Genomic DNA, 25,982 nt, shown 5'->3' with positions numbered 1-25,982 from the left:
TACCTACCCATCACTTCCTCATCCCTTCTGTTCCCTTCACCAACATGCCCATTGAAATCTGCTCCAATCACCACTCTCTCACCCTTGGGTAAAGTCATCACCACTTCATCCAATTCACTCCAAAATTGTTTTTTCTCATCCATCGCACACCCAGCTTGTGGAGCATATGCACTAATAACATTCATCATTACGCCATCAATTTCCAGCTTCATAAACATCACTCTATCCGACACTCTTTTCACTTCCAAAACACTCTTAGCATACGGTTCCTTCAGGATAAGTCCTACACCTTTTCTCCTCCCATCCACACCATGATAAAACAATTTGAACCCACCTCCAATATACCTAGCCTTACTACCCTTCCATCTGGTCTCTTGCACACACAATATACCATCCTTCCTTCTGTCCATCATCTCAACTAGCTATCTCCCTATACCAGTCATACTGCCAACATTCAAAGTTCCGACCCTCACTACCACAGTCCTAGCCTTTCCCCTCTCTTCCTGCCTTTGGCCATGCCTTCTGCCTCTTCTCCTCCTTCGGCCAACAGTAGCCCAATTTCTGCCAGCACCCTGTTGGCTAACAGTACTGATGGCGGTTGTTGTTAACCCGGGCCTCGACCAGTCCGGTATGGAAATATTTACTGGTGTCCGCATTAAATTATTTGGCGAAGTTTTATGCCAGATGCCCTTCCTGATGCAACCCTCCCCATTTATCTGGGCTTGGGACCAGCACAAAGAAATGCACTGGCTTGTGCATCTCCAGGGCTGCATATTTGTATGTTAATTGTGGAGCTGTGCTTATCTGTACTGTGAATTTGAAAGGATTGTGTATTGCACTCTGATAGCAGTGGGCCTCATTTGCATTGTCTGAGTTAAAAATCCTTTGTGAATGCATATTAATGCATGATGCAACACTTTATGCACTTATCGTTTTGCTATAGGGATATGTGGTGTGTTCCTATCTGCAGGCCTGTGACTTCTATGAGTGACAAGCATTCATTTCATTTGTAATGTGTTATGTGGATAAAGAGTGCATGACTCAGTGATTAATTGATGGCTTCACAATAATGTTATTTAAATGCTACATACCACTGGATTTGAACCCCAGACTGTGTGTGGCAAATGTACTGTTTGTAAGGCATTTAAAAGATTGAGCTACCCAGTATCTGCTACTGCAAGTGCATTTGCAAGATATAAGTATACACATACAGACTGTGACATACTATTTTACAGCCATCATTATGTGCATGCCTTTATATGGATGTATTTCTGCACCAAGGCCCCTACTGTACATGTATTTTGCCAGTAAGTCCTTAACAGTGTACTTGCAAATGCTGCTGATAAAAGGGGACATTTAGCTGCTATTTCAGTCCTCACTTACATCCATTCTTGTGTGTTTGGCTTTCTAGTAGTGTACTCTTGCACTCCAAGGTGCACTCCCAATTTTTTCATTTAACTTTAACAAGTTTGAGCGATGCAGCGCAATGCGCACCTCTGCTGAAACACACTTACTGATTGGAACTTGGAATTATATTGTTTTGTGTAAACCACTTGTTTTAATTAACAGCTGTGTGGCATGGCAGTTTAATGTAGCACTCTATAGGTGTGATGGTCGTGGGCTTGCAGTAGGCGACTGGTCTTTATTTTGTACATGTTTATTATTTAAAACACATGTATCAATATAGCTCCATTTAGCTGACCTTAGCAAAAATATAAGAAAAGAAAAATGGTAAAATAGGGAAGTGGTGAAATGTGGTACAAGAAGGGGGAAATCATAACGAAAGGCAGGTAGGGATGTACAGGAATGGTGCAGGAAAGAACCATAGTATCCATTTCTTGTACAGCAACAACTGTGCACTTTGACTGAATTTGTACATGACTTTGGACTCTAGCCCCCAGAGAGAGGGGTGAGGACAACATAATTGCATTGTTAATCCAATTGGACCAAATTATTTATGTCCAGTGGACATATGTGTAAAATGGAGAGCTATGTATGGGGCAATTTTTTTTTTCAGGACAGGTGCTCATTTTTTTATGGTGAGAGTGGAATGCTGGGGGAGGGACATAGGTGCATGTGGGGGAGGTAAGTGGGGTAGATGAGGAAGCTTTTGCAGACAGTAAGAAATAAAGGTACACAACCACACTGAACAATTTCACATAAAGCAGACTTACGTAACTACCAAGGTATTATATAAACGGATTTGAAAATAAATAGCAGTCCAGGTAAACATTTATATGGTAATTATGGGACAGACAGATTATGCAGTTGTAATTACATTATGAAAAATTGTGACAGTTGAGAGGCGTGTTTGTGTACATTAAGTAAACTAGACAGGCATCATGCCTTAGTTGGTAGGCATGGGAGTAGAACCCAATAGCTGTGACTGCAGTGGACATCTGCAAATAATGCAACATTTGACTACAGTAACTTAGAACAGACATGCAATGACTACAGCCCCATTCCACATATTAAGACCGATTTATTTAGGAAACCACAGTGCTGCCTAACCCCTTATTGGTATTACTGATAATTCTATGTGAAATTCTACATGCACTATCTGCTCATAAAGTGAGCTACCTCAGCTATATACCTTTTGTTGCCAGAGTGGAAGAAAATGTGAACACTATGTGACTGAAACTGGCATGGAGACAACCTTGAACCATACTATTGAGAAGAATTTTTTACAGGACACTCCCTTTGCATTGTAAAGTTATTACAGTTTTACACTTGACTGCAGTGACAGTTAAACACACATGCAATGAATACAGCCATGCTGCAAATATTAAGACAGATTTATTTTGGAAACCACAATGCTGCTTAACACCTTATTGGTATCGCTGATAATTCTCTGTGAAATCTACACACACTATCTGCTCATAAAGTGGGCTACCTCAGCCATATACCTTTTGTTCCTGGAGTGGAAGGAAATGTGAGCATTAAGTGACTGAAATTGGCCTGGGGACAACCTTGAACCATATGAATAGTTGAAAAAAACATTTTACAGGAGATTCCTTTTGCATTGTAGAGCTATTACAGTTTTACACTTGACTGCAGTGACAGTAGAACACACATGCAATTAATACAGCTGAGCTGCAAATATTAATACAGATTTATATAGGAAACCACAATGCTGATTAACACTTTATTGGTATTGCTGATAATTCTCTATGAAATCTACGTGCACTATCTGCTCATAAAATGGGATACCGCAGCCATATACCCTTTGATCCTGGAGTGGAAGAAAATGTGAGCAATATGTGACTGAAATTGGCCTGGAGAGAAACTTGTGCCATATTATTAGTTGAGAAAAATATTTACAGGACATTCCTTTTGCATTGTAGAGCTATTACACTTTTACACTTGACTGCAGTGACAGTAGAACACACATGCAATGAATACAACTGTGCTGTAAATATTAATCCAGATTTATTAAGGAAACCACAATGCTGCTTAACACTTTATTGGTTTTGCTGATAATTCTCTTGTTTATTGCAATGCAGTTGTTATTGTTCATTTATTGCACTACATTTCAAATTGCCCATTTATTGGACTACATTTCTAATTCCCCATTTATTGCACTGCAGTTTCTATTGTTTATGCTTTATTGCAGTACATTTTTTTTTTATTCTTTATTGCCTATTGCACTACAAGCAGCATAATATATCCATACTTACCACACTCACGGCACAACCTGGCCAGGCACCCGACATGAAAAAAACTAGTACAACCATGTTTTTTGTGAAGCTTAGCAGTGCGCAAATAATATTAGCCATTAACCACATTTAAGCAGTGCTTAGCCTGGAGAAGCTCTCCCAAATGTAAAAATATTGATTTTAATTGAAAAGACAATTACAAATTATATGCATGCCAGGGACTCAAACCCAGGACCTATGAAACTTTAGATTATTAATCTACCCATTTAACTACTTGCATAGTATATAAAGTATTATACCTTCACACATACACTACTAAGCAATTGTGGCATGCCATACAAACAGGCTTAAATGAGCATAAACAAAAGCAGAAATGAATAATTACATCCAGTTTATATTTTTAAATGTCTGGCAGGAGTCAGCTGTCTATGTATAAGCACAACTTGGCATTGCTACGTGCCATGCCGGGCAAATGGCCATTAAAAAAAAAAACTTTATACATTTAATACACAAACTATTAATACACTGCACATTTCACATTACAGGGAGCCTCACCATGTACATAACATCTGACTAGCATCTACATTTCTGCCTACACAGATTCATTCAATATCCCTGTTATTATACTCTCCTTTAGCAGCACCCCATTATTAATATGCACAGCGTGCTGCTGAGGAGGAACTGTGGTCATGTACATGGTTACATTCAGTGTAGGTTCTACACAGAGCCTACACAGAGTTTATTAAATCCTGGAGAATGTTTATTAGAAAAATGTATACTTTTTTCATTTGCTGCATGTTGTAGATGTGGCACCAAAGTGTGCAGAAAATTTAGTATTGTGGTCAGATAGCTACTTTATATGCTGTTTATAGCTTACAACTGTGTGGTTACTGCCAAAAAAGGTTGTAATACAGTCTTAAAATAGGATTGGGATGTGGTCTTTTATGTATAAGCAACAAATCCATTGGATCATAGGTGTCCACAAACACATTTTAATATTTCCCCTCCATTGTAGTTGTTTTGTTAAATTCTGTACTGTGCCAAGTACAATAAAGGCCTAGAATACTATTTTTTTGCACTGTATTAGTTCAGGAGTAAAAACCCTGGATAATATATAGAATGAAATATACACATACTAATAAAACAGAAATATACAGTGTTTCTGTGGCATCAGACAAAAAAGGGTATGTGTTTCAGCATATAACCAATCTTTTTATAAGTAAGTGACATAAAGAATCACATTAGAAGTTGATTTGTTCATATAAAATTCAAGTAGATTTCCCTTTGCTTTTCACCACAGGAGCCTAATCTACAGTGATTGTACAGATAATTGTGAAATTTTCATGAAAAAAGAATCATTTTGTAGAGATGGACTTTTATATAGCTGCAGGATCAGTTGCTAAGTAGTTAAATATATGCTACCTATGTACCATTGTATACTATATGCATTTGATTTGCAGTTAGCTTTACACCATGCCAGTGAATCATAGCAAAATACACACACATACACACACACACACACACCCACACACACACGCGCACACAGACATATACAATGTGTCCACTGAATGAAATGCAATTAATATATTATGCAACATTACTTAAGGCTTGTGATCTGTCTGCATTTTAGGATGACTAAATATACCTAATTATGAACTTTCTAACACCTGAACAGTATAGTATCATTCCGTTAATATTGTGCTCAGAATTACTTTGTGCAGCCATTAATATTCTAGAAACATAATGGATTGGTTGACCCTCTTGCAGTACTACTGCAACTTTCTCTTTACAGGTTGCATCCACTTGAACAGTAGTAGAAAATACTGAATTAAAATTTCTAAGTGCAGGTGCAGTATTCTGTTATTCAAAGCTCTTGGTCTCCTCCTTAGTCCAATTCTAAATGACATGCCATCTAGTTAGCCTTCTTAAAATTACACTGATACCCGACAATTCAGGTAGAAACATTGGCAGGTGTTGTGCTGTCTCCAAGAATTGGACTAATGAAGGTCTTTTTGCTGGAGTATGCATATTTGCAATATCATGTAACTTGTCTGCATTTGTCAATAACCATTGGCCGTAAGAAGACGATCCATGCAGTTCAGAGAAAACATACTGATCTAAAAATGTAGCTTTGCACAGTTTCAGACCATGTGACCATAATCTGTTTCATAGATAGCAAGAGCAAACATTATTGATTATGTTCATGACTTCTTCCAAGCATTTACTCATATCAAATTAAGCTCTCTGAAGTACCTCATGAGCAAAGCTTACCTTTTTCCTCCAGACTTGGGACAAAACAAAAATGATTAGGGAAGCACCCAAATTAGGGGACGTTTTTTAAATACTGGCACTATTAACTTAGAACTTCTCAAAACAATGTTCAGTTTTTGATGGGACAGAGCAACATTTTGGGAAAACAGTAAAGGTTCCTTACAAAATAGGGGCAGTGGAGAATCATGATCTGGAGCAAAATAACTGCTAAATGGTAATTTTATAAAACTGTATTTGGTCATTGGTGAGTTAAAGGTACATAGCTCTTGGACACAATGACAGAAAATCCAAGAAAAAACAACATACAGTTTGGGGAAATGTGGTCTAGAAATGCATGGTAACTCAGCATGCCTAAACATATATGCAAGGAGTCAACAGAAACTAGATTTCCAGGTTTTTTGAAATGGACCATGAATTCCTGACTGCTACAAAACATTTCTTATTTCCCTAAGTATTTCAGACAGTCAGAATTTAAATTTCTGTGCACTAGAGCTGTTTCTACATCTCTATTGTGTGTATGTACAGTTAATGGAAGCACTGTGTATGTATTTTTTCTTTAGTGAATCATCCATGGTAAAAATGAGACACATCCTACATCCTGGCAAAAAGACAACTGACTTTAACATACTTATTTGACATGATGTTGTGGGTTTGATGTTCAGAAAATGTTGACAGAGTATACTGTCAACAAAGTCATACCCTGGGATTCACAAAGTAAATTATTCGATGCAGGAGCAGTGTAGTGGCTTCTGCATGGAATATGGCCGCCGAGCTATCCACGAACATGCCGTTTTGACGTTCACAAGCGGCCCTACACTGTTCCTGCATGGAAAGACATGCAGTATACTAATCAGCGCATTTGCTGTTGAAAACCCTGTACATGAGCTGATTTAATGATCCAGGAAGTAGTCAGGTCTCCATGCAGGAACAGTGTAAGGTGCAGACATGCATTTGGTTACTAACCGAATGCATTTCTGCAAAAAAGAAAATGGAGCCATGACAGCTCCAGTAAAAGCATGTATTAAAGTTGTTGGCCATGCCACTGGCCAAATATATGGCCATTGGCATGGGAAAGTTGTTAATTTGTATAAAAATAAATGTTCATTTTTTTTTGGCTGATCATGGCTGTTTAAATATAGGGCAGTGCTGCTCAAAGGGATGGTGGGGAAAATAAAAAAAAAAAAAAAAAAGGAGAAAAGTCCATTTTAGGTGAAAGCTGCATTTTGCCATTATAGTCAATGGCAAGCAGATTCAAAAGAATGGCAGGGAACACTGGTTGCTAAGGGTAAGGTTCTTGTGTAGTGCGGTAACTATGGAGTAAGGCAGTGGGATATGTTAATGAGGGGACTTATACTGAATCACAAAATTGCTCTGTCACACTGCACCTAACTGTGTAGGTGCTCTAACACCATCATGTAGACAGGAGAAGCAACTAACATGAAAAGGGGGTGTGTCATGCTTGCTGTAAGCACATTGGAGCTCTGTTGGCTGGGTCTGTGCTTTGCTAAGCACAGCTAAGCGAGAGTGTGCGTCTGAGGCTGTATGCACTTATTTCATGAACTGAGGAACATGGTCATGCCTAGGGGAGGGCCATTTCTTGCTGTTTACACTAATTAAACAGGTCTGGATGGTTTGCCGGGGCTTAAACAGGAAGGATATAGGAAAAGAAAAAGGAAATAGCAGAACAAGGGAAATGCAGTACAAACAGCAATATGTAATACTGCAAAACACAATGGGGCACTGAAAGCACTCAGGTGTCTGCATAGCTGAAAATGGGAGGAGATGTAAAAAAAAAGGAGGCAACAGCACAATAAAAGATAAATGAAATAGAAATCACTAATATGGGACTCTTGCAACTTACAATGGGCCAGACAAAGCACATAATAATAAAGCTGGCAGGCGGCTGCATAGCTGAAAATGGGAGGAAATTAAAAAAAAGAAAGAAAGGGAACAGCACAATAAAGGAGAAATGAAGTAGAAATCATTAATATGGGACTATTGCAGCTTACAATGTCTCAGGCAAAGCACATAATAATACAGCTGGCAGGTTGCTGCATAGTTGAAAGTCGGAGGAAATGTAAGTAAAAAATAATTAAAAAGGGGCAACAGCAGAATAAAAGCAATCATGCACAAATTAACAGTAATGCCTCTTACACTCTCAGTGGCCAAATCAAAGCCATGAGTAATATAGGCGGCAGCTGGAATGTATCACAGTCAGCCAATCATACAGGCAGCATCTGCAGCACAACAGTATAAAGTATGGAAACACCTTACAGTTTGTTTTTTTCACACAAAATCTGCACCATTGTTGTATACATGTGGGGGAATTTTAACTGGAAAAATTTTAGGGGCTGCCATTTGTTTGATCCATTAGTATGTGGTAGAGGCTGAGGGCGAAGAGGAGGGTAATGCTGACAACTGCCACAGACCAAGGAGGAGGAGAAGAGTGTTCAGACCCAGGGTAACCTACCAGGGGCTACATGATCTGGAGATAGCAGAGCACTACAGGGTGGATAGAGACATACTTCACCAACTCACCGAGCTGTGCTGGACTCAACTCAGAGCTAGAACCAACATAGGGGAACCCATCCCAGTGGATACCAAGGTATGTATAGCCTTAAGAATTTTAGTTACAGATACTTTCCAAAAACATACTGGGGACATGATGGGGGTCTCACAGTCATCTGCATCCAGGGTACTCCACCAGTTCCTGGATGCCATGCTACCAGATACCAGTGAGCACATTTACTTCCACAGCACCTGTGAGGAGAGGACCAGCAATATGTATCTGTCTCACCATGTAGTAGAATACCTGGAGGTACTGGGTGACATAGACTGCAAGCACATCCACATCAAAGCACCCAGTACCTCTGGGTTCTGCTACATGGTGGAAGAGACACATATTGCTGGTCCTCTCCTGTGAACAGGGTAGGGTCTACAAAAAAAAACAAGGGCTTCCCTTCCATCAATTGACAGGTCATGTGCAATGCCCAGAGCATTATCATGAATGTGTGTGCTGGCAGCCCTGAAAGCTATCACAACTCCCACATCTGGCATTTGTCACAGCTCTACCAGGCATTTGCCAGTGGGGGCATCCCATATGGCCATCTGTTGGCAGATGCTGGCTATGCAGTGGAGCTGTGGATGATGACACCCATCAGAAATGCACACATACCCACACAAGAATGCCATAATGAGGCACATGCACAAATAAGGATCATTATAGAGCATGTGTTTGGGATGCTCAAGTCACAATTCTGCTGCCTTGACATATCTGGTGGAGCCTTGCAGTACTCATCAGTCACATGTGCACACATGTTCATAGTATATGCCATGCTACACAATATGATCTTGAGGAAACAGCTGCAGCAGGAACAGCATGGGGAGGGAGCACACAGCCCACCACCATTGCCAAGGTCCCCACAGACACAGAGGGACTCACAAGAGGAGGCCCCTGAGCCTTCTCCCGTAGGCAGACAGAGGTGTGCCCAGTAACCTCAGGCCTTGGCAAAGAGGCAACGCATAGCACACACACCAACACTGTAGGGACCCCAGGGACTGACACCTCTGTCTGACTTGCACACACAGTAAAATGGATGACACACACATCACATTACCTGTAACTTACTATGTGTAGGCAGCGTACTTAGTGCAGCCAACTTAGGTGGCCCTCAACCACTGTCCTCATAACCACTACAAGCACAAGGTAAGCCACTCTCCTTAACAATAAAAGAATGGAATAGTATATGTTATGCTGACATATCTATGATAATGCTGCATGCATGCAAGGGAATGAGGTGGCGTACTGAGATAGCAGTACACAACTGACAGCTATGTTGGCCACCAGTAAATGTCTGGCCAAAACTGGCCTCCACACACTATGCAGTAGTACCCAAGGTGGCAAATCTCACTGCAGTATAGGTGTGGGTCATAGGTCACAGGCATGGATGTCAGGGTGGGGGCTCCCATAACCACCCCTCACACCCACACAGCAAGTCAGCTGTAGAAAACCATAGAGAAATGTCTGGTAAAGGCACACAAATGGTGGCAATATTGAATTAACTCCCTACAGACTTACACAGTAATAGCACAGCAGGACTCGCAGTGGCAGTAAGGCTATGAAGGGTAAAATTCTGAAACTCAAATGTATGCCAGTACAATCTGACCTGGGCTCTTTACTGATATGCTTCCAGTCCCCAAGACAGGGCACAATAGTATGGTCAATGGAACCAAAATGTAAAACAAATACCAGCACAGTCTCTGCAAATGTGCACAGTGGACAGGTGTGCCCCCCGTATACCCACACAAATGCAGTAACATATATGTTTGCATGGAAATTGCAGCATAGCACACATTGGCAGGGCTGTACCAATACACATGAAAACATGTTGTCTGTCTACAATATGCAGGGGTCAATGAGCTATGTGTATGTGTGGTTAATACTGTCTGGATCTGGCCAGCATGCTCTCTTGGCAGTCATCTTTTACTGCCCTAGGTACAGTGGTCCCTTTGTCAGGGCCATGTGCAGGTAACTGCAGTGCCACCTGTTATGCATGTCAGTGACACCCACTGCTCTGTCACTGACATACCTGGAAGTCACAGTGCTATGTGGAATATGCTACACATATTACTGACATCTTAAAGGATGTGTGGCAGAGGTGCCAAGGCTTTTGTGAATATACGTGTTTTATGGTACTGTTGCCAGTGGTCATTCTCAAGAATCCTTTTTCTTATGTTTGCTTTTACAAATAATGGAGATGCCTGCACAGTTGAATGCAGTCTGTACCCACACCCATAACTCCCAATCTCTGACAGCAAGATGCCTGGACAAGGGCAGAAAGAAAAGTGGAACAAAGGCACAATAATAGGCATGTGTTGTAAATATTGTCCTTATATACTGAGAAAGTTGGTGTGGTGAGGGTTTTGCAGTACTGGAAATTGTCTGAAAGTTTTGAATTTGGAAACAGTAATGTCTGTATTATTTTGTAACATCACACTTCAATTATATATAACTAACGTGCCATAAAAACACAAGTTTACGTAGAAAGAATGAAACCTCTAGACAAACACCTGGACAGCCTGCCAAAAAATGTACGGGTCAGAGGTATGCACACACAAGGATATGGCATCTCAGGTTAGAAAGATACCACACAAGCAAGAGATCCCCAGCCAGTATATTACCAGGTTGCTGGACTGTTCACACAGCTGTATGCCATTACAATACTGGCTGTAGCAGCACCTCACAAATGGCCTTGTTGGGCAAGAATTTACATAGCTGCCCTCATAACATTGGTCTATGCATCATACAACTACTATTCTTCTGGTATAGCACTGTGATGCTCTGAGGATACCTGGCACTAGGTAATGATACAATACTTTGCAGTTTCAGACTGCAGATATGTCAGAAAATGTCTGCTAAACCAAACAAGTACCCTGAGGAAAGTCCTGTGTACACCTGAGAGGTATGGCTGTATCACACAAAATTGAAGAAAAGAAACGCCAGGAACCAAAATGCAAAGAACAAGGCAGGAAACCACTGGATAAACACTTTATATAAGTAAAGCTTTCGGATACAATCCTTTCTCAATACAAATTGTATTGAGAAAGGATTGTATCCGAAAGCTTTACTTATATAAAGTGTTTATCCAGTGGTTTCCTGCCTTGTTCTTTGTATCACACAAAACCCTGGACTGGAGTACACCTATCTCTTGAATGGAGTCCCACCCTAACTTTAAAAGGTCACAATGACCATGCTCCTACACTTAGAGAATCATAGAACATGTTGGAAGCCATATCGGAATATATGACTGTATTGCGTATATATGTCTGTGCATACAGACAGCTATGTACACCTCAACTGTCCCCCCCCACACACACACGCATCAGACAGGATTACCCTCAGCTATCTGTAGGTGGCCCATATGTGGAATATCTGCATCTGTTGCATGAGATACACACACACAAATATATATATGGGCATCAGATAACAACATATGTCAAGCATGCACATACATAGATGTGGAGAACTGAGAGATCGACAGTGATACAGAAAGAGACACAGGGGGACACAGACAGAGTGAGTCACACACACAGATACCCTGAATGGCATACAGTGATGTCCTGCTGTGGACAGTGGCATACCAGTTGTAAACAGTCAAATGTGCTAGCATAAAAGGTGAGCCCCATTGTGTAACATTACTGAGGATGAGTTTCTAATATCACATCACCAACCTGTGTGTGTGTGTGTGTGTGTATCTCCGTAGGTCCAAGTATTATGAGACTCATCCCACTCACTACACTTCACATTGCCCTACTTCACAAGATCTGCTGCTTTCATTCACCTTAGAAGTACCATTGGACACCGATCATCCCAATAAGCTCTGTAGTGCATGGGCTAACCGTATCCCACTATAGTAGAAATAACAAGATAGGAGTTCAAATCTCAATACTGGCAACTGTGTGTGTGTGTGTGTGTGTGTGTGTGTGTGTGTGTGTGTGTGTGTGTGTGTGTGTATGTGTGTGTTTGTTTTATTTGTTTGTTTGTAGGGAAACCAGTTTTAGGCCATTCTCACCCACAACACTTCCCAGTGCCCCACTTTATCAGTCCTGCTGATGTCATTTCCCTTATCAGCATCTTTGTCCAGTTGTCAGGCCAGTAATCTCCGTAGCATGTGTGATAACTGTGTAACACTATAGTACAAATAACTAGATAGGTAGGGGTTCTAATCTCCATACTGGCAACTGTGTGTGTGCATGGCAGTTGTGTATATGAGAGTGAGTGTTTGTTTGTAGGTGAAACAGTTTTAGGCCATCCCCACCCACAGCACTTCCCAGTGCCCCACTTTATCACTCCTACTGATGTCATTCCCCTTATCAGCACCTTTGGCCAATTGTCAGCTCAGTAAGCTCTGCAGCATATGTGATAACTGCGTAACACAATAGTACAAAACACTAGCTAGACGGGTTCTAATCTCAGATCTGACAAGTGAGTGTATGTTTGTAAAAAGAAGTATTCTGATATGTCTACTGCCCTACTTTATCACTCCTGCTGATGTCATTCCCCTTATCAGCACCCTTGTTCAGTTGTCAGTCCAGTAAGCTCTGTAGCACGTGATGAGTGTATGTTTGTAAGAAGAAGTATTTTGATAAGTCTCCCACCTACTGCCCTACTTTATCTCTCCTGCTGATTTCATTCCCTTTATCAGCACCCTTGGCCAGTTGTCAGTCCAGTAAGCTCTGTAGCATGTGAGATAACTGTGTGACACTATAGTACCAATAACTAGATAGGAGGCATTCGACTCTCAGAGCTTGAAAATGTGTGTTTGGGTGTGTAAGTGTGTAAGTGTAATTGTGTATGCTTGTAGGAAGAAGTATTTTGATAAGTTACCCACCCACTGGCCTACGTATCAGTCATGCCAATGTCAATCACCTTATAGGTTTATAGGTGTGTACAAGGCTAATGATCCTGGAGCTGTTAAAAGCCTAGCCCATAGACGTGCCTTGCCATTCTGCCATACAACATTAGTTCCCAGTGACCTCATCAAGAAGAACCACTGGAATGATCCCTGGGGTGAACTTTCTATTACCCATCCACTCATCAAGATCTCTCTGGAACAGGGTCATCTAGGTGCTTTGCTCGACATATATGGGAAGTATATTCCAGCGCATGTACAGTCTCTGGGTAAGGAACCTGTCCCTCCAGCATGTTGTGTTGATTGTGGTAATGAAGTCGAGGTCCCTGCAGTGTGTGGTGCAGAGAGATTGGGATGTCTTTAGATGTAGCATTTGTAAAAGAGCTGGGTCAGACATGGCTTTGCAAGTCAAGCAGAGATCGCCTCTAAGCAGGTGATATGAGACAGAGAATAGCTGGAGTCTTTTGAGTTTGTCTGTGTAGGGTATGCATTTAATGCCTAGGATCCGCATTGTGAGGTACTTCTGTGGCCTCTCCAGCTGTTGCATGTGTCTCATGAGGAACATGCCAAATGGGCCATTATACTTGATGACTGGTCTAATAAGGGAAGATTATGCAGAGACAATGACCTCCTTCTTCCTGGATGCAAAACCCTTGGTAATGGGATGTGCCACATAGAAGGATTTCATAACCAGAGTTGCAATGTGGTGGTTAAAGTACAGGTTGCTGTCAACCTGTGTCCCCAGATCTTTTATAATGCCTACAGTGTTCAGTGGGATTCCATCAACATGGAACTTAGTGGGAACTGAGATTTTACTGAAGGGGCTGATGATGCATTTTGTGGTGTTAAGCTTCAGGCCATGGTTTCCATACCTGTCAGTGGTCTCAATGAGGCCTTTCTGTAGGATGTCTGCATCACTTGTGGAGTTAATGATGGCTTCCAGCTTGCAGTTGTCTGTGAACTTGGTCAGCCAGAGTTTCTTTGTGTTGGCCTGGACTCCTAAGAAATACATACTGAACAGGAGAGTACTCAAGACTGATCCCTGTGGGACTCCACTCGTGACTGGCTGGCAGTCTGACTTGGAGCTCGCTACTTTCACACTGTGTTCTATCAGTGAGCCAATTTGCAACCCCCCCCCAGTGATATAGGGGTTGATGCCTAGTTTGGTGGGTTCAGCCATAATTCCTGATGGAGGAATGGGATCAAGAGCCTTGGTCAGATTGATGTAGGCTGTATGCAGTGTCTTATTGTCATAAACAGCCCTGGTGACTGACTCAAAGTTGTCAACCAGGCTGAGCAGGCATAATCTCCTTTACACAAAGCTAAACTGTGTGGGGTCCAGAGTTAGGAGATTACCTATATGTTTGTCGATCAGGTCCCTGATGATGCACTCCATAGCTGTACAGATCAGACTCATCAAGCTACTGGACTGATAATTCCCAGGGTCTGTAATTGCCACACCTTTATGGATTGGCATGACTGTAGCAGTGCACCATTTGGGAGGGACAAAGCCTGAGATGAAGCTGTGAGTGAACAGGGCACAAAGATGTGCTGTCAGGTATCTTTGTAGTTCATGTAGAACACAGATATGAGTAATTTGGCGTCTCATGGAAGCTGTATTCTTGCCCATGGACAATGCAGGTGTAACCTGGGCTGCAGTAATCCTGGGTGCCTGGTATTCTTCTGGCATTCTGATTGTTCCCCTGTGGGGGTAGAGAAGGGTAAAGCTGGCATTGAATGTGTTGGCAAGAATGTTGGTAATATCAGTTGGTTCAGTATAGGAGGTAGCATTGTGCAGTAACTCAGAGCACTTCTGTGTATTGGCATGGATATTCTTGATATCACTAACAAAGGATGTGTGATTGTTGTCAGTATCTGCTGCAAGGCTGCCATTATAGGTGGCTGTAGATGATTTCATGATGGATCTCAAGTTGTTGTTGAGGCTAATAAGGGAGTTTCACCACTCTTGGGACTCCATCTTTTTCTGCAACAGTTTCTTCCTTCTGTAAAATTCACAACACTGTTAAACTTGTAAAAAGAATACAAAATTAGTTGGATCCAAAACAGCACACCACCGGCCATGAATTAAATATATAATGATTACACACAGTATTTAGCGCTTTCATCTCGTATCAAGTGAGACTTCATCAGAATAAATTCATACAAAAGCCAAAAGCATTTAAATAACCGTGTCAGTTAAAAATGCAGGTCACATATGACAAAAGTGATCAATATTTAAAGACACCGTTACAAAATTCACATTTCTTCCTAAAATGATTACCTTTCTTTTACTAAAAAATAACATTATCATATAATGGGCAGGATTCACAAAGCCTCCGTGTAAGAGTTACAAGGCTTACACGGAGGCTGCAGTTAAACGGTGTGACATCAGCATGTCATGCATATGCATGAGGGCATGCTGAATCACACCTAAGGCTTACACGGTCCGTGGAAGACAGTAGGGGGCGTGTCTGTAGGCCGAGCCCTACAAACGGACACGCCCCCAGAAGAGTAAAAGTCCCGAAAGTAAACCCCCACGACAGAGTCCATGGAAATGTGAATAAACACAACACAACACATGCCCCCACAGACTACGAACATAAAATGTATAAATGAACATGTTATATTATTTTTTAAATTGTAAAGATGTTTGCCCGTGAGTGCGCTCGTTTGCGCGGGCGTGCCCGGTGCTTAGCCACAGTTAGCAGTCAGCGGAAAAGCATATAAGAACTAAATATGCAAAGTAAGCCAAAAAGCAATAGGGTAGCAGTAGAGACGTCGGCTGAAAAGCATGCAGTCATGGTTCGAGCCCTCACAACATCAATTTTTATCTTTAGTGAAATAAGCACGAAACAAGTCCCTGACATATACGTACACATATAAAATTATATTTTATGTAAAATGTAATGAAATGGGCCATTTATTTTGAAGAAATGTGAGATAACAAAATAATAAAAAATGCCAGATGTGCCTATAGCTGAGCTACAGTTTAACAAGTTGAGTGCATGTACCTGTAGGTGAGCAGTGGTTTAACAGGTGTAAAATGAGTGCCCGAAGGTGAGCAGTGATTTAACAGGTGCAAAATGAGTGCCCGTAGGTGAGCAGTGGTTCAACAGGTGCAAAATGAGTGCTTGTAGGTGAGCAGTGGTTTAACACACTGAAACTGTGTGCCCCTAGCTGAGCTGAGTGTAATATGCATGCTGACAGCCAAATGAAGAGTAAACCAGCGTAACCCATTTGCGCTGAGCTGCGCACCGCGCCAACAAGCTAACCGACGGGCAACATTGAGCAAGCTGTAACAAAATTGCCTTTACACAGACACACCTCCTAGCCTGTGTAGACAGTCATAAAATATAAAGAGCAGTGGCCAGGTTCGAACCCAGGATACCATGCACCATAGTCAAGGTACTGAACCACTAAGTCATGACAGCTATACTTAGAAATGCAGTAATAGCAAATATATAGGAATGAATAGAAAGAGGAGCATGACGAAGCAGGTTTTGTGAAGCTGATACAATTCCAAAATGGCCAATCACAGATAAGTGCGGGAAAAACGGCATATATAAGCCCCATAGGTGGGAATACACAGCATAACCAATTGTAGAACCAACTTGCAGCCAGAATGTCAGGTGTAGGTGAGGGTAGTTGCTTTCGAGCACAGAGATGGGGCATTGAGGAGTCCAAATATATGGTTTGGCTCCTTGTCCACAATCATGAGGCCCAACTCATGCAGGGCCAGGTCCTGTGGGGAGCATATAGGGCTGAGGCGTGGGGCTGGTTGGCTCATGATCTTACCAGTGCCACAGGGATTCCAAGGACTGATGAGCAGGTCCATCACCACCATGCGGACCTGAAGAGACGAAAGCAGGACCAACTGAACCATTGGATCCAGGAAGCTCGGCAAATGCCCAACGCCCCACTACTGAGTAAGTTACATCTAATTATTTATGTAAGAAATTAACCTAGCTGATATTATGGAGATGTGTATTTCAATATTACTTTATTTATATTACAGCTGCAGGTGTCCATTCTGCGAACCATAGAGCCTATGGCGATAAGCTGGTGTGGTTGCGCCACCAGGCAGGTCAGTAATCCTCTCCCTGTAACTGTAAATAAATATAAAAGTATGACAGTTAGCAAAAGAGTGCAGTGTAGTCACTAAGTAATAAAATATGCAAGTAACAGTGTAAGACTTTTGCAAGTATTGCTTGATTACAAAAGTGTGTTGCAGTCTGTAATCCAAACAGAAAAATGAAAATGTCTGAAATAAAGTCTGAAATAAAGATGTCCCACCTGTAATATAATAGAACACAACCTGCAGCAGGCTGAAAAGTACAGCTGCAGAAGCTGAGTAAAACACATGTGTGAAATATATCCCTGTTGAAATACTGAAACATGACAGAAGTGAGACTGTTGGAAAGGATTGTAATAACTACAGGTAAAACATGTCAATAAAGCCTAGAAGTAAGTACCATCCTGAATTGTAAAAATAAAACAAGTGAGAGAGTGTGAGAAAGAGTTATGAATCCACCAATAAAGTAGTAATAACTCCTGAATAAAGTATATTGCAGTCAGTACAGAATGAAATGAATGTGACAAGCAGAACCAAACTGCAAAATGTGTTCAAAATGTTCCTGCAGCTGGAATGTGTATCCCAAAATCTGGATATGTTGCTCTCAGTCTGCAATATGCAGACAGTATGGAGGTCTGAAATACCAAACGTCTACAGTTGTCTATAGCTATATAAAGCAAATGTAGCAGGATGATGTAGCTGAACAGAGCCAGATATGAATGTGTATGAATAAAAATGAAAATGTATATTGATGTAGCAGTAACATTTCTATCACCAACTTGAAGTAGTTATCACATAGGAAACTGTAGGTAGAACTGTAGTGTGTATATATCTGCAGCTATTAGAAATGTACAGCATATGTATTGGTATTTGAAGGTGTTAATTAAATTTTCTTCACCCTACCCTATAACCACATATAATCCATTCCACGTGAAATTGGTATGTGCAATCACAATTAACACTCCTGGACATTTGTCCTGTTGGGTCATACATATTTGCATATACGTTGATGCATCTGCCCTTTTCATACATCCAAACCTGATGGCCTGTTGCAATCAATCAACCCTGCATGTTGTTGGACTGTGTATTGCTGTTCAAATTATGCATGTGTTATGCTTGTTGTTCAATGGTTTGTATATCTGGGTGTTTGGTTAATGGGAACACTAATGCATGCTGTTACAACTAATTGTGAATGGTATTGTATGTTACTAACCCAAACTGTCATGACATAATGCAAAACATAGGACGACAGAGAAGGAGGGTTCCAGCGGACCCACCTCTCCCACCTCAGCTGGCGAGTGCATCTGGCAGTAGTGCCCAGTCTGGACCCTCCTCCGGTGGCCCTGTGTCACCTGCGGGTGGAATCGCTGCAGGGGATGGGGCTCGTCCCCCCTCTGCAAGTGTGGCCGGAGGAGAACCACCACTCACCCTCTGTAGCATCCAGACTGTGGTGCATAGGGAGATCCAGGAAGCTGTTGTTGGGCCCCTACACCAGCTTGAGGCACAGGTGGCACAACTAACAGACATGCCTGCTGCCTGGCCTACACAGCCCCCAGCACAGCCCGTCCTGGGCAGTGAAGGCACAGTGGCAACTGCCCATGGGTGGGGATATCAGTTCCACTGTTGCCATCTGTGGGCTCATGGGCTCTAGATATCCAAACATCTGTCCCCGTCAATTGTGTAACCCCCCACATGTGTCATACACCGCCCCTGTATGCGTCTTGTTTGTCTTGTCTGTTGACCTACCCAACCTACCTCCCCAGCTATACCAACTTCCTTTACCTGACATACCACTCTCACCTGAAAAAAAAAAAAAAAAAAGGCACTCTGTACCCACAAAAAAATTACGCCCCATACATAGCTGCCCATTTCGCACACATGTCTGCTGGACATGGAAACTGTCAATTACAATTGGCTGTACAACAAGTATTATTGTTGTCCTCACACCTCTCTCAGGGGTGGAAGGTTTCAAATGTCACACCAAATTACAAACATATGTACAGCTGTTGCTGATGAAGAAATGGGCAGCTATGGGCCTTACCAACATCCCTCCTGCAAAACCCAAGCTTGTTTCCCTACTGTCTTACCCTCTTTGTGACCCCTTTTTCACCACTTTCCTGTTTCCCCATTTTCATTTCTTTCAAAGAAAATAGCGTGGGTGTGCAGAAGAGTAAGCACTTTTAAGCAGTTGTAAGTGGGTGTGCGCGGAGCTGAACGCCAGTGCGCATGCAGGAGCTCCACGCAAACCAGCGCTAACCTGGTTACAACTGCGTAAAAGTGCCTTAGTCACTCTGAATGACAGGTCCTGTAGTCTGTTCAAAAGCAAAATAAAATCCCACTGTCAGACCCAAACCCAGGACCTTGGAAACAGTAGCCTGCATGACTTACCACTAAGCCATGACTGTTATATAAGAACATTGTGCTACAATACATATATCATGTAATAGTAGGAATTAATGTAAAGGGAATATAGGATGTGTAGTACACAAAGCATGTCATGTATATTTACTGTCAAATCTAGTGGATTTCTATAATAGTAGTGTGCGAACAGAAACAGCCATGCTAGTTGGTAGCAAGTAGGTAATAATGTCACTGTAGCACCTTGCAAGCCACACACATACTCACAGCAGGATAATCACTGCCCATACCCCACAACCTCTTACAGGAACACATCCGGACCAAGTAATAAAATATGTGGAGCAAAGGGCCAAAAACAGGGACACATTCCAAATAATGTTACAACAAACTTAGACAGTTCAGAGAGTAACAGGTTCTGCATTTTGTTGGATGTTTGGAAGGGTATGAAGTCTGAAACGTAAATGTTTGTTACTATAGTCTGACTTGAGCCCAGAGTGATTTGCCAGAAAGAGCTGTTCATGAGATATTGACCAAAATATGAGGCAGAAATGTGGACAACCTGCAAATATCTGTACACTTGAGAGGTCTAACACTGCCATATTTGAATAGTTAAGAGCCTAGACATAGCAACAGTGACTGAGTTACAGGGATGCCCCACAGACTCCATGTGAAATGTACAAACAGTAGGCAGAAAGGTGTTACAACACATGCAATGGTAACTATGAAGTCCTGAAAGTATGCACAACTTGCACAGCAGAAATAGTGTAGTAATACATATGCTCATGCTATCCCACAGTCGCAACTGCAGAATACCAGACAATTTAATGGGTGTACCCCACTGATATGTGTACCATTCCATGAGGCAGATAAAAGATGCACCTGAGAGTCTCTGGGGCCTGCTCAGCAGCATACTCAAATACCCTAATAGATGTCAAGGCCCACACCATGGCCAGACCACACTGCATGCAGTAACACCCTAGCAGATATAGCAAGCATTCCAAGGTGTGAATGTACATTGAAAATAGGAAAGCCACAGCAACACACTACAGTCAAGACACCTAGCAGGCATACAAGTAGTGAATGTAAAGAGCAAATATTGAAGCCATAGCAACAAAGTGCAAGAGCCACTGCAATACACCAGTTACACCACATGTCCCACAGGAAAGCACACACACCCACATTAACAGTAGTAGTAGTCTTAGGTGTCAGTGTACATACACACTTAGTACAGGAAACTGGATAAATGAATGGAGAAATGTTAATCTACAACACAGCCAAAAATATGAGAGAGATACTAACCTTTACACTCACAGAACAGTGTCCACAGCATACCAGCATGGTCCCTGCCCTTAAAATCTGAAAGGGCTACGCCTATCTCACATACCTTTTTATAGCACTGTCCTGAAATCACAGTGAGAACTGCAATCAGTACACAACTGGCTGCATGCAATTAGCAAATGCTGGCTAACAATTGGTGCAGAGGCCATCACATGGACATATGCAGATACCTACAAAAGCATGCTGTACTCCCAGTCCACACATGCAATACTTTCATTGCACCCTGTGGAGGTAGGGAGAGACAGAGAGAGAGAGGGGGACAGAGAAAAAAAAATTAAACATATACAAACAAAACCAGTTAGCAACAACCACTTGAAAGCTGACAACTGGCAAGTGGAGCAGCAGGACACAAAACCAGATGGAAACACAAGCAGCTGTGACAAACACAGGTAATGTAAAGTAATACTATAAAAGTCTACATACTGTGAACCCTCCATATGTGTCATTGGTCTGTATCCATATGTATATGAAGATGTGCAAAGGGCAGGGGACATACAGCAACTATCAGTGAAGGCTGTACATACATATGTATGTGAGAGCATCTATGTGCACATAGCAATGTAGGTTGGATGTAGGTTGTAGTGCAATGTACAAAGTAGGTTTCACAGTTATGAATGTTTAGCAGTATGTTAGTGTGTGTATACAGTTTTATAAACAAACATGTTGATATACCAATCTATCATATGGATACGTATGTATGTCAATGTATGTATGCATGTATATATATATATATATATATATATATATATATATATATATATATATATATATATATATAATATGCATATATGTATACATACATAGAGAGAGATGTAGGAATACATAGACAGATGTAGATAGACAGAATATGTACAAACATATATATGTAATACACACATGCAGATATAGATATATGTAGATACATATACATAGACAGACAGATCTGACTATCTACAGGTATGACTGTATATGATGATCTCACACTCCCCCTGTCCCACCCCCTCTGTCACTCTCACCACCTCTCTGTCACACACCCCCCCTCTCCATATCTATACCAATATATGTACATCAGTATATATATATATGTGTATATGTATATATGTATTCAGACATATATATATATATATATATATATATATATATATATATACATATAGATATATCTATATACATATAGATATATATATATATATATATATATATATATATATATATATATAGAGAGAGAGAGAGATGTATATATATTCTGAGTGAGGCCCATGTGTACAGATGTATTGCAACAGGTGCCTGGTGACAAAGGCATGGAGTGAACACCAGTGTCAAAACTGGAGTGCCATACCCCATTTCAAATCACCTACACCAGTAACCACCAGATATGTGATTAGCTGCTCACCACTGCATGTGTCAGGGGTGAACAGGGTCATAAATGTGTACAATAGTCCCCCCAATGATATTCACAGTGGCACACTATTCCTGGAATACCTGCACATGGTATGTGTCAGCAGACATGGTGTGTCAGCTATGGACATGTAGGTCAGTGTACCCCTCCACACCACATAATGGCTGCCACTTTATGTACCTCACATGACAACCAATGAACCACTCCTAGAGCCAAAAACCTACGACCACCATATAACAAACACCTTTATTCAGGCCACATAAAATGATCCACAGTACACAAAACGAGTCAGCAATCCAACAATCCAAAATGGTAAAATAATCCACAGGATAGGTCAAGCGCTTTTGTCGATAGACTTCATCAGAACAATTAATAGTAGGTACTAACACCATTTTTATATGTACCTAGTACCATCAATTGAAAAGAACCAATGCAAAATTAAAGTGACAGTGTGTTTTTAACCTTAAAAACTTAAACTCCCCAAACAAAACTATTTATCTTATAAAACATTCATTCAATTATACAAATCTTTTTAATAAAAAAATCTTTCTAATAAAAAATGTATTATTCTGAAAATGAAGTTTTTTAAAAAATGAAGTTTTTTTAAAAAACTGAGGTTGTCAAGGTTGAATGAAAAGTTAAAACCAGTATCAAAACTGTGTTGCTCGATATCTCAATTCAGGTTTTAAGCTGATGTGTTCGTTTAAACCTGTGGGAACTGTTGTATTTAACCTCAACTGCCATCTAACCTCAGCCCGAAGTAACTGAGGAGAATATACGAGCAAATGTATAGTATTTTGAAAAAGGATGACAATAATGCCCTATATAAACACACTAAAGTTAGCCATGCTGACCATTTTTTTAGATTTGGTATTTTGGAAATTGTAGGTAAGAACTTTAGGGAGGGTGACTGGGGAAATCAGTGTGCATGTGTGCATGTGTGCACCTGTGCATGTGTGCATGTGTGCATTTGTGGACCTGTGCATGTGTAGATGTGTGCATCACTGGTAATATTGTGTAGACATTATAAACTGTGTTTCCTGTTTCCCTCCCACAGGTTCTGGTGCTGCTCTGGTTTCATGCAGCAGGGAACCTGAATCAGGTGCCATGGGTACTGATAATGATGACATCTGTGTAATGGCACAGGAAGGTATGTCAGGGTCCATCATTGGTCAGCCAATTGACAGTACACAGCTGTCAACCCCATCAATGCGCACAGCTATCCTGCCAATACACCCTTTGTCACCAATGTCCCTAGGTGATGGACAGGATACAGTGGGCATTGACCAGGGTAATGTGGTATCTGTGGCACATGCGTCCCCACACAGCAGCCATGGGCATGGCCCTGAGATGGTACCACACAGACAGATGTCCAGGGGTTCTCGTGGGAGCATCCGTGGGCATCCTGCCCTTGTCAGACGTGCCTACAGAGGTCTTACAACCTCAGCTATGTTTCGGGCTATCATGAGGGCACAGTCACGTATGGAACAGTACACCAGACAGGGTCTGAGGGAGCTGACAGCATGTCGCACAGCCATGACTGACAGTATGCGTGACATTGCGGCTGCCATCCATAATTTCACTGATGTCATAGACAGACGTTGTGCACATGGCTCTGGCCAGGCCTGACAGGGATCTGTGTCCAGTCAATGAACACCTGCTTCTGATGACAGTACCCAGTCTGGGTTGGTACCAGATACAGTCCATAGCACCCCTGCAAGGCACAGGCACCGTGTCCGTGGCCAGAGACACTGATCTGTATGACCTGGCAGGTACAGTCTGTGGCTGTCCACAAACACCAGTATATAGCAGCCATGAGGTGGAACTATGTGCATCAATACACACATGCGAATTGAAAACACCTAGGGCTACCGCATACATGCACACACTGCATCAACATTGCCCCACCATGTACTGCTGTCCCTCACCAACACACATACACATATATGTCAATTGGTGGTATCGGTGGCTGACTCAGGCATACCAAGTTCACACCCTGTGCATATGATGAAACTGTGCCACCTCCTGCAATCTGTAACATCAGTGCAGGTACAGGTTAACATGTTGCTGATGCACAGGGTGACTACATAGATGTGTAGTAATAGTATCATGTTGTTAACAGTACTGTGTGCTGATATAATTGTGGGTATATCCCAGCATGCCTGATGCAGTAAGGGTATGATTGTCATGTACTGTTGTCTACACCCACGGTAAGTACCATAGTGTATCATCTGCACATGTTGGCATACTGGTGATAAGGATGTCAACAGAAGGCTACATACATAGGTAGCACAGGGGATAAGATAATGAAAGTATTGATACGCAATGATGGACATGTAAACTGCAAGTGGCATGTTGCCCACACTGGACTCTGCAATGCGGATGTTTGAGGATATTGACATGTGTGCAGTACTACATGACTGGTACAGGACACACAGGAGCACCCTAGCACTGCAAGCTCACATCTCATACCATGCTAGACAGCCCCAACATACAAAACTAACTGTCATAGGAGGGAGAGTCCCCATACATGGCAGGGATACTGTGGTGGCAGGCCAGGTAGCATACATCCTACTAAGTATGGAAGCACTGAGTGAAGGCTCAGTGTCTGTTATTTGACATGTGTATTACTGCAGGTATGAGCACCTGGGTTTCCATCCAGTTACTGTACATCCTGACGGTACATGGTCTGTACACTTGTGTGCATTGAGACTGGACCCTAGCCATCTGACCTGTGTATTTCCATGTACATGTGTATAGTGCCTGCATATTTGCACTGTTACCTACTGGAAGTGGTAAAGCTTGTTTGTTGTACAATGGACTACATGCAGCCCTGCTTACTGTAGCTTTGTTTGCATGCATGTTTGCTTGCAGTTACCCTGGAACACTGATCCAGCCTGCAATGCAGAGTTACAGAGCTTCTGTGGACTCTTAGTGACATCTGCATAGCTAACTATATGTATGTCCATATCTCACTTGACAGAACGCCACTGTTTGTCCTGTTCACATGTACGTTGCCTGTGACACATTGCATATGACTTACCTGGTATTTGTCCACGTGAGCAGTCATATATGCCAGTGCTAACTAATCACAGGCACTACACCCTCACATACTCACCTTCTGTTGAACCACCTGCTTTGCTAGGGACGGCTTGCACCTGTCACCCTTGGGCTTTCGGATATTGGCAAAGGCTCTTGCTACCCCCATAGTGGCTTTTTTAGGCAAGGCTCAAAGGACAAACCCACCTCCATAGGTAACACAAGGGATAAGAATAAGAGTAATGCTACTCAACGCCAGAAGTCTAAACCTCAAGATGCACGCACTCAAAACCCTCCTTAGCATGGAGAACATCGATATCTGTGCAGTAACAGATACCTGGTTCAGGGCTACCGAGAGCACCCCAGCACTACCAGGTTATACCTCATACCATGCTTTTTGGCCCCAAAACTTGGACCAAAACACAAAAGGAGGGGGAGTATCGATATTCATCAAAGAT

Source organism: Protopterus annectens, chromosome 5.part0 (assembly GCF_019279795.1).
Source record: "Protopterus annectens isolate FY-2018-M chromosome 5.part0, PAN1.0, whole genome shotgun sequence".
NCBI lineage: Eukaryota > Metazoa > Chordata > Ceratodontiformes > Protopteridae > Protopterus > Protopterus annectens.
Note: the sequence above shows the minus strand (reverse complement) of the source record.